We start from the raw sequence: 7,937 nt of genomic DNA on the forward strand, positions 1-7,937 counted from the left end.
TTTTATAGACAGCAAGTGCCTTTCATCCTATGTTAAAAATATTGAAAATCAAACAAGTTCCCCGATAACAAATTCAATCACCTGATTCCTTCTGTTGAAAGAAACACTAATGGCACAGAAAATGTTTGCATCAGCCAAAAAAAGAGTAATCCAGACTAATCCCACTTTCTAACTCCCTCGCCGTATAAATTACTGCACTTTGTGATTACCTTTAATTGCATACAATATAGTAATTTTATACTTTTTAACATCTGAAATCTGACTTTAAGAATATTTGAAAATGACTTTAAGAGATTGTTTCAGTTTTAAAGGAATCAATTGTAATTTTCTTGGCTAATAAGAAATAAGTCCATGTCCTTTGGTGACACTTGATCTGGAAGCTGTACCAACAAGAAAAATAATCTCTCCCCCAATGTCAACAAAACGAAGGGGATTGTCATCGACTTCAGGAAACATAGAGTAGAACAAGCATCTGTTTACATCAAAGGGGACGAAGTAGAAAGGATTGAAAGCTTCAAATTTTAGGTGTCCAAATCACCACCAACCTGTCCTGGTCCCCCCACGCTGACACTATAGTTAAGAAAGCCCACCAACGCCTTGACTTCCTCAGAAAACTAAGGAAATTTGGCATGTCAGCTAGGACTATCACCAGCTTTTAAGATGCTCCACAGAAAGTGTTCTTTCTGGTTGTACCACAGCTTGGTATGGCTCCTGCTCTGGCCAAGATCGCAAGAAACTACAAAATGTTGTGATAGTAGCCCAATCCATCACCCAAACCAGCCTTCCATCCATTGTTTCTGTCTGCAGTTCCCGCCACCTCACAAAAGCAGCCAGCATAATCAAGGACACCACGTACCTCGGACATTCTCTCCTCCATCTTCTTCCGTCGGGCAAACTATACAAAAATCTGAGGTCACATATCAACCGACAGCTTCTTCCTTGCTGCCATCAGACTTCTAAATGTACCCACCTTGCATTAAATGGATCTTTCTCTACACTCTAGCTATGACTATGACACCACATTCCGCACTCTCTTGTTTCCTTCTCTATGAACGGAACGCTTTGTCTGTATAGCACGCAAGAAACAATACTTTTCACTGCATGCTAATACATGTGACAATAATAAATCAAATCAAATCAAATTAAATCAAAGGAAAGAATTTGAGATGCACAAAGCCATGTGGCCAGATACAGAGAAGACAGACAAAGAAGCTACTAGTGTAAAAGACAAAGTGCTCCAAGCAGTTGAGCTGGAGGGTAAAGGTGACCAGCTTGCAGATGTGACACAAAGAAAAAGTAGACAGAGTGAGGAGGCAAAGGATTTGTGTGTGGAGAAGCCAATAATTAAAGCTTCATGAAAAGATTGGTTTACTGTTCAGCAATAAGAAATAAAATCAAATTCCAGAAGCTTTGGAGAAGTGATGTACAAGCAAGCTAAAAGACTTAAGGTGCATACGGTGGCAGCGTGTTTAGCACTGCTGCCTCACAGCGCCAGGGACCCGAGTTCAATTGCTAGCTTGGGTCACTGTTTGCGCAGAGTCTGCCTGTTCTTCCCATGTGTGCGCGAATTTCTGGTCCAAATGACGTGCTGGTTAAATGCACTGGCCATGCTAGATTCTCCCTCAGTGCAACTGAACAGGCACTGGAATTTGGTGACTCGTAGATTTTCACAGTAAATTCATTGCAGTGTTATTGTAAGCCTACTTGTGACACTAATAAATAAATAAACATTTAAAAAAAAGTAACAGGAAAATATTTTAATGATACTTTTACACTGTAAAATAGCATATTTATCAGAGTTCAGAAACTGAAGGTGGTAAAAGAGGCCCACTACTTTAAACATAATTAAGGTTGATTGAAATCTCCTTTTTGCATCCTACGATAAAAAGAAAATTGATTATAAAGAGCAATTTATTACCTCATATAATTAAAAGGATATATGATTTTGTCCCTTATAGAAATAAGCTGAAAAACAAAATTAACCAGCTTCTTGAAGCAGAAATAGATGTCATTGAAGACTTCTTTTCCACACCTGCCACATTTTCTCCCCATTATTGAACATTGGAGCATGGGAATTAGGAGCAGAAATAGGCAAGTTCAGACCTTCGAGCCTGCTTCACCATTCAATCAGATCATGGCTGATTTCTCCCTGCCCTGTAACATAAATGAGATACTTAATAATAGGAATAATAATTCAACAATCAAATACTGCTTTCCAGTGTTGACAACTTTGAAAGAATTTCCTCACACAGCAAGGCTACAGTCAAATCTAGTTATTTTTGAATCAAAACACACACAAATGCGGACAATTAAACTAGTACATAAATTTAAGTTTATAAATTATGTGTGACGAGTTTCACAGTAACTTCATTACAGTGTTATTGTAAGCCTACTTGCAACACTAATAAATACACTTTAAAATGAAATCCTGATCGCTCAGCATATTGATGCACACTACAGACTTCATCGGGAACAAGGAAAAGCTGTATGAAGGTTCACAACCCACCGGCTGCCCTCAGTACCTTCATGTCTGCTACATGGTTTCTGGATATTCTTTACCTAAGGTAGGACTCCACCCTCTGGGGTGATTACCCACTGCCAGTCCCAATTGGTCCCTCAAGCAAGATGGTTCTTTTCTGCTGTGCTGCCCTGAAGTGAGACAATCATCGCAATCACCACACTCAGGCATGCAAAAGAGCTGAGAGTTTTTAATCGAGGACCAGAGTGCTGTTGGTTGGTTGAAAAGGAATTCTGGAAAGCTGTCAACATGGGGCTCTTCAATCTAAATTTTATTGCTTTCAGTTTTAATTCCATTGAATCCATAAACTATTCAGTGAGATTATGGTTACCCTTTGGCTTAACTCTATATACCCTTTGCCCATATTCCTTAATACCTGAGGTTATCAAAACTATATCAATTTCAGATTTAAAATTAACCGTTGACCCAACATCAACTGCAATTTGTATAAAAGTGTTCCAAACTACTACTGTCCTTTACTTGGAGAAATAATTCCTAAGTTTGTTCCTGAAAGGCTTGGCAATGATTTCAGTCTCTATTCTTTAATCACAGATTTCCCAACCAGCAGAAACAAGCTTCTTCCCTGCTGCTGTCAGACTTTTGAATGGACCTACCTTGCATTAAGTTGATCTTTCTCTACACCCTGGCTATGACTGTAACACTACATTCTGCATTCTCTCATTTCCTTCTCTATGAACAGTATGTTTTGTCTGTATAGCGCGCAAGGAACAATATTTTTCACCGTATGCTGATACATGTGACAATAATAAATCAAATCAAATCAAATGGTTTCTATCTACCCTATTAGCTCTCCTTAATATCTTGAAAATTTTGATCAAATCACCCCACCCTGGGCCAGTGGCCTTGCCTCCCATTTCTCTTACCACCACCTCCCCCCCCCCTCCCCCACCCCCCGATTTGGCAGCCTCTCTCACTACCACTATTCCACTTCTTGGGTCTCGCTCAATATCACCAGCGTGCCTATCAGCAGCAAGCAGGGTGACCTTCCTCTGGTGAAGAAGGACAGGGAGTGGGGTGAAGGTAAGAACAGGAGCCTGTGTACCCTACCCATGCATAACCTGCCTTTGGTTTTCTCAAAGGGAATGCAAAGACATATTAAATAGTACAAATGGATTAAGTAAAAAAGTGAGCATATTTCATGAGATGGAGGGATGGAAGAAACTAGGATACTACATCCAGGGAAGTGCATGCTTTTTTTGCTCTAGGCTTTTTCCTGCCTTCCTTAAATGAATTGTGTGACACCTCTTTTGCGATTTTCATCGAACGCCTACGATGCAGAAGGAGACCATTTGGCCCATCGAGTCTGCACCGACCTCAATCCCACCCAGGCCTGATCCCCATAACCTCACCATTTAACCTAGCTGGTCCCTCTGACACTAAGGGGCAATTTAGCATGGCCAATCCACCTAACCCCACATATCCTTTGAAGATCTATTACTTTGAGCCATTTAATCACAATCTTTTCTGCTCTCTCGCATTACCCTGTGTTCAATAATGAAATTCCATTACAATCACTAAATCTCATCTCAGCCTTTCTTCCCCCACAGCTGTCTAGCTACAATGTTGAAAATCATCTAAATTTAACTAAAACAATAACATATCCAAAGCCGATTGTGGGCTTCATGAAAACTGTTTGTGGCTGTTTGAACGCTATTTAAGAAATATTTTCAAATCTCTTCAATTTCAGTTCTCCATTTCATAATCAAATGCTTTCAATATAAGAATTTACTGAATCCACATTGTGATCCTAAATTGATCAACATAATTAACACATAGAATCCATTACTGCCCTCTGCAAGATAGTTTCCATGTTATATGAACATAAGAACTAGGAGCAGGAGTAGGCCATCTGGCCCCTCAAGCCTGCTCCGTCATTCAATAAGATCTTGGCTGATTTTTTTTTGTGGACTTATTTCCACTTGCCCGCCTGCTCATCATAACCCTTCATTCCCTTACTCTTTGAAAATCTATCTATCCTTGCCTTAAAAACATTCAATGAAGGAGCCTCAACTGCTTCACTGGGCAGGGAATTCCACAGATTCACAACCCTTTGAGTGAAGAAGTTCCTCCTCAACTCAGTCCTAAATCTGCTTCCCCTTATTTTGAGGCTATGCCCCCTAGTTCTAGTTTCACCCACCAGTGGAAACAACTTCCCTCTTCTATCTTATCTATTCCTTTCACAATTTTATATGTTTCTATAAGATCTCCCCCCATTCTTCTGAATTCTAATGAGTATTGCCCCAGTCTACTCAGTCTCTCCTCATAAGCCAACCCTCTCAACTCCAGAATCAACCTAGTGAATTTCGTCTGCACCCCCTCTAGTGCCAGTATATCCTTTCTCAAGAAAGGAGACCAAAACTGCACACAGTACTCCTGGTGTGGCTTCACGAGCACCTTATACAGTTGCGACATAGTCTGACTGTTTTTAAACTCCATCCCTCTAGCAATGAAGGACAAAATTCCATTTGCCTTCTTGATTAACTACTGCACCTGCAAATCAACTCCCTGAGATTCCTGCACAGGACACCCAGGTCCCTCTGCACAGCAGCATGCTGCAATTTTTTACCATTTAAATAATTGTCCATTTTGCTGTTATTCCTACCAAAATGGATGACCTCACATTTGCCAACATTGTACTCCATCTGCCAGACCCTCGCCCACTTAGATTATCTATATCCCTTTGCAGACCTTCAGCGTCCTCTGCACACTTTGCTCTTCCACCCATCTTAGTGTCATCTGCGAATTTTGACACACTACACTTGGTCCCCAACTCCAAATCATCTATGTAAATCATAAACAATTGCAGTCCTAACACTGATCCCTGAGGCACACCACTAGTCACTGATCGCCAACCAGAAAAACACCCATTTACCCCCACTCTTTGCTTTCTGTCACTATAACTATAAATATTATCAATGACAGAGGTCTGTACTTTCATCAGCTTTACAAACAATACCTGTTCATCATAATGTGGTCTCCTCTACATCGAGGAGACCAAACGCAGATTGAGTGACCTCATTCAGACAGGAAGCATGATGCCAACCACCCAATGGTCTTTCATTTGAATTCTCCACTTTGTTCTCACATAGACATGTCTGTCCTTGGCCTGCTGCATTGTTGTAGTGAAGTTCGACATAAGCTTGAGGAACCTTATTGTTCAACTAAACATCATAAAGTCTCTGGACTCAACATCAAATACGACAGTTTCAAACCAACATCTCTACTTCATTTTTTCTTTTCTTTGCTTAGTTTGTTTTTTTTTCCTTTCACTCCTTAGCATCCTTGCTCCAGGCATATCTTCTGTTTCTTTGGGTTTTCCTTGCCCATTACAATCATAAAAGTGCAGAAAAATCCCATCGACCCTTCATGTCTGCACCGGCACATGAGAAATACCTGATCTCCCACCTAATCCCATTTACCAGCACCTGGCCCATACCCTTGAATGTTATGACATGCCAAGTGCTAACCCAGGTCTTTTTAAAGGATATGAGGCAAATCACTTCCACCATCCTCCCAGGTAGTGCATTCCAGGCCATCACCATTCACTTTGGCCCTGGAAGACTTCTGTCAATCTCTCCTGACTTTCATTCCATTACAGACCTGTCTTTTGCCTTCGTCCCACCAACCTTTGCCCAAAACTTACTACATCTCGAACTTTCTCCCACTTTTGGTAGAATATTATCAGAGCGCATAGTCTTTGCAGTATCCAGTGCCTACAGCTGTTTCTTGATATCACATGGAGTGAATCGAATTGACTGAAGATTGGTATTTGTAGTGCTGGGGATCTCCAAAGGAGGCCGTGATGAATTATCCACTTGGCATTTCTGGCTGAAGATTGTTGTGAACGCTTCAGCCTTATCTTTTGAATGGAGGTGCTGGGTTCCTCTTTCGCTGAGGATGAGGATATTTGTGGAGCCTCCTCCTCCACTGAGTTGTTTAATTGTTCACCACAATTCATGATTGAATGTAGCAAGACTGCAGGGCTCAGATCTGATCCGTAGGTTATGGGATCACTTCACTCTGTCATTTGCTGTTTATGCTGTTGCCATGCAAGTAGTCCTGTTTAGTAGCTTCACCACATTTACACCTCATTTTTAGATATGCCTCATATTGCTCCTGGCATGCCCTCCTGCACTCTTTATTGAACCAGGGTTGAATCCCTGGCATGTTGCTAATAGTAGAGGGGGAGATATGTTGGGTCATGAGGTTAGAGTTTGTGGTTGAGTATAATTCTGCTGATGGCCCACAATGCCTCATGCATGGTCACTTTTGAACTACTAGGTCTGTCTGAAGTCTATCCGATTTAGCACAGTGGAAGTGCCACGCAACACTATGAGGGTATCCTCAATGTGAAGGTGGCACTTTGTCTCCACAAGTACTGTACGGTGGTCACTCCTACCAATACTGCCATGGATCTGTGTCAATCAGGTTAGTGAGAATAAGGCCAAGTATGTTTTTCTCTCACCTTCTGCTGCAAACCCAGTTCAGCAGTTGTGTCCTTTAGGACCTGACCAGCTCGGTCTGTGGCGGTGCACTCTTACAGAGCCATTCTTAGTGATGGGCATTGAAGTCCCACCAGGGTTGGCACTGATGAACATTTCAAAAATGGAGTAGCTGTATACCTTCAGAGCTGAAAGATTATGCAGCTGTTTTGGGAGACTTTAAAGAGGGAAAATGTATAGAATAAAAGCCATGATGTGGAGATGCTGGCATTGGGCGGGGTGGGCCCAGTAAGAAGTCTCACAACACCAGGATAAAGTCCAACAGACTTATTTGGAATCCCAAGCTTTTTATTGCTGTTCCTTCATCAGGTGAGCAGCTAAATAAAAGCAGCAGGTTAAAGTGGAACTTAACTAATTGCAACACTATATCCTGCACCTTATCTTTTCCTTCTCCTCCATGTACTCTATGGACGGTACGTTGTGTCTGCACTGTGCGCAAGAAATCACACTTTTCATTGCAGACCAATACATATGACAATAATAAATCAAATCAAAAGCATGGATTCATTCCCCTTATTGGAGCAGCTTGAGATTCATTAATATGCCATGGATCTTTAGGACAGGGATCTATTCTGGAAACCATCAAACACATACTGCTCAGAAAGCACAAATTGTTTCACCTTACTGTGGTTTCAAGTGCAACAAATACAATTTGTAACAGAGATACCACTGGCACAAGAGGACGGTCTTCAAATTTGCTGCATCATTCTATGAACAATGATATCAGTGCTGTTTCCATGCAATTCAACCGTGACTGCCCGACTATTCCCACAAATATTTATTTAGTTAATATACATGTAGCTTTCCTTGTTCCAGCAATTGGTTAACAAATACGTTGGCCAAAGGGCGAATTCTTATTGCACAATGCGGGAAAGTGCCGTCTAATACACGCAGCC

This window comes from Carcharhinus amblyrhynchos, chromosome 15 (genome assembly GCF_965287045.1).
Source record: "Carcharhinus amblyrhynchos chromosome 15, sCarAmb.v2.hapA, whole genome shotgun sequence".
Classification (NCBI taxonomy): domain Eukaryota; kingdom Metazoa; phylum Chordata; class Chondrichthyes; order Carcharhiniformes; family Carcharhinidae; genus Carcharhinus; species Carcharhinus amblyrhynchos.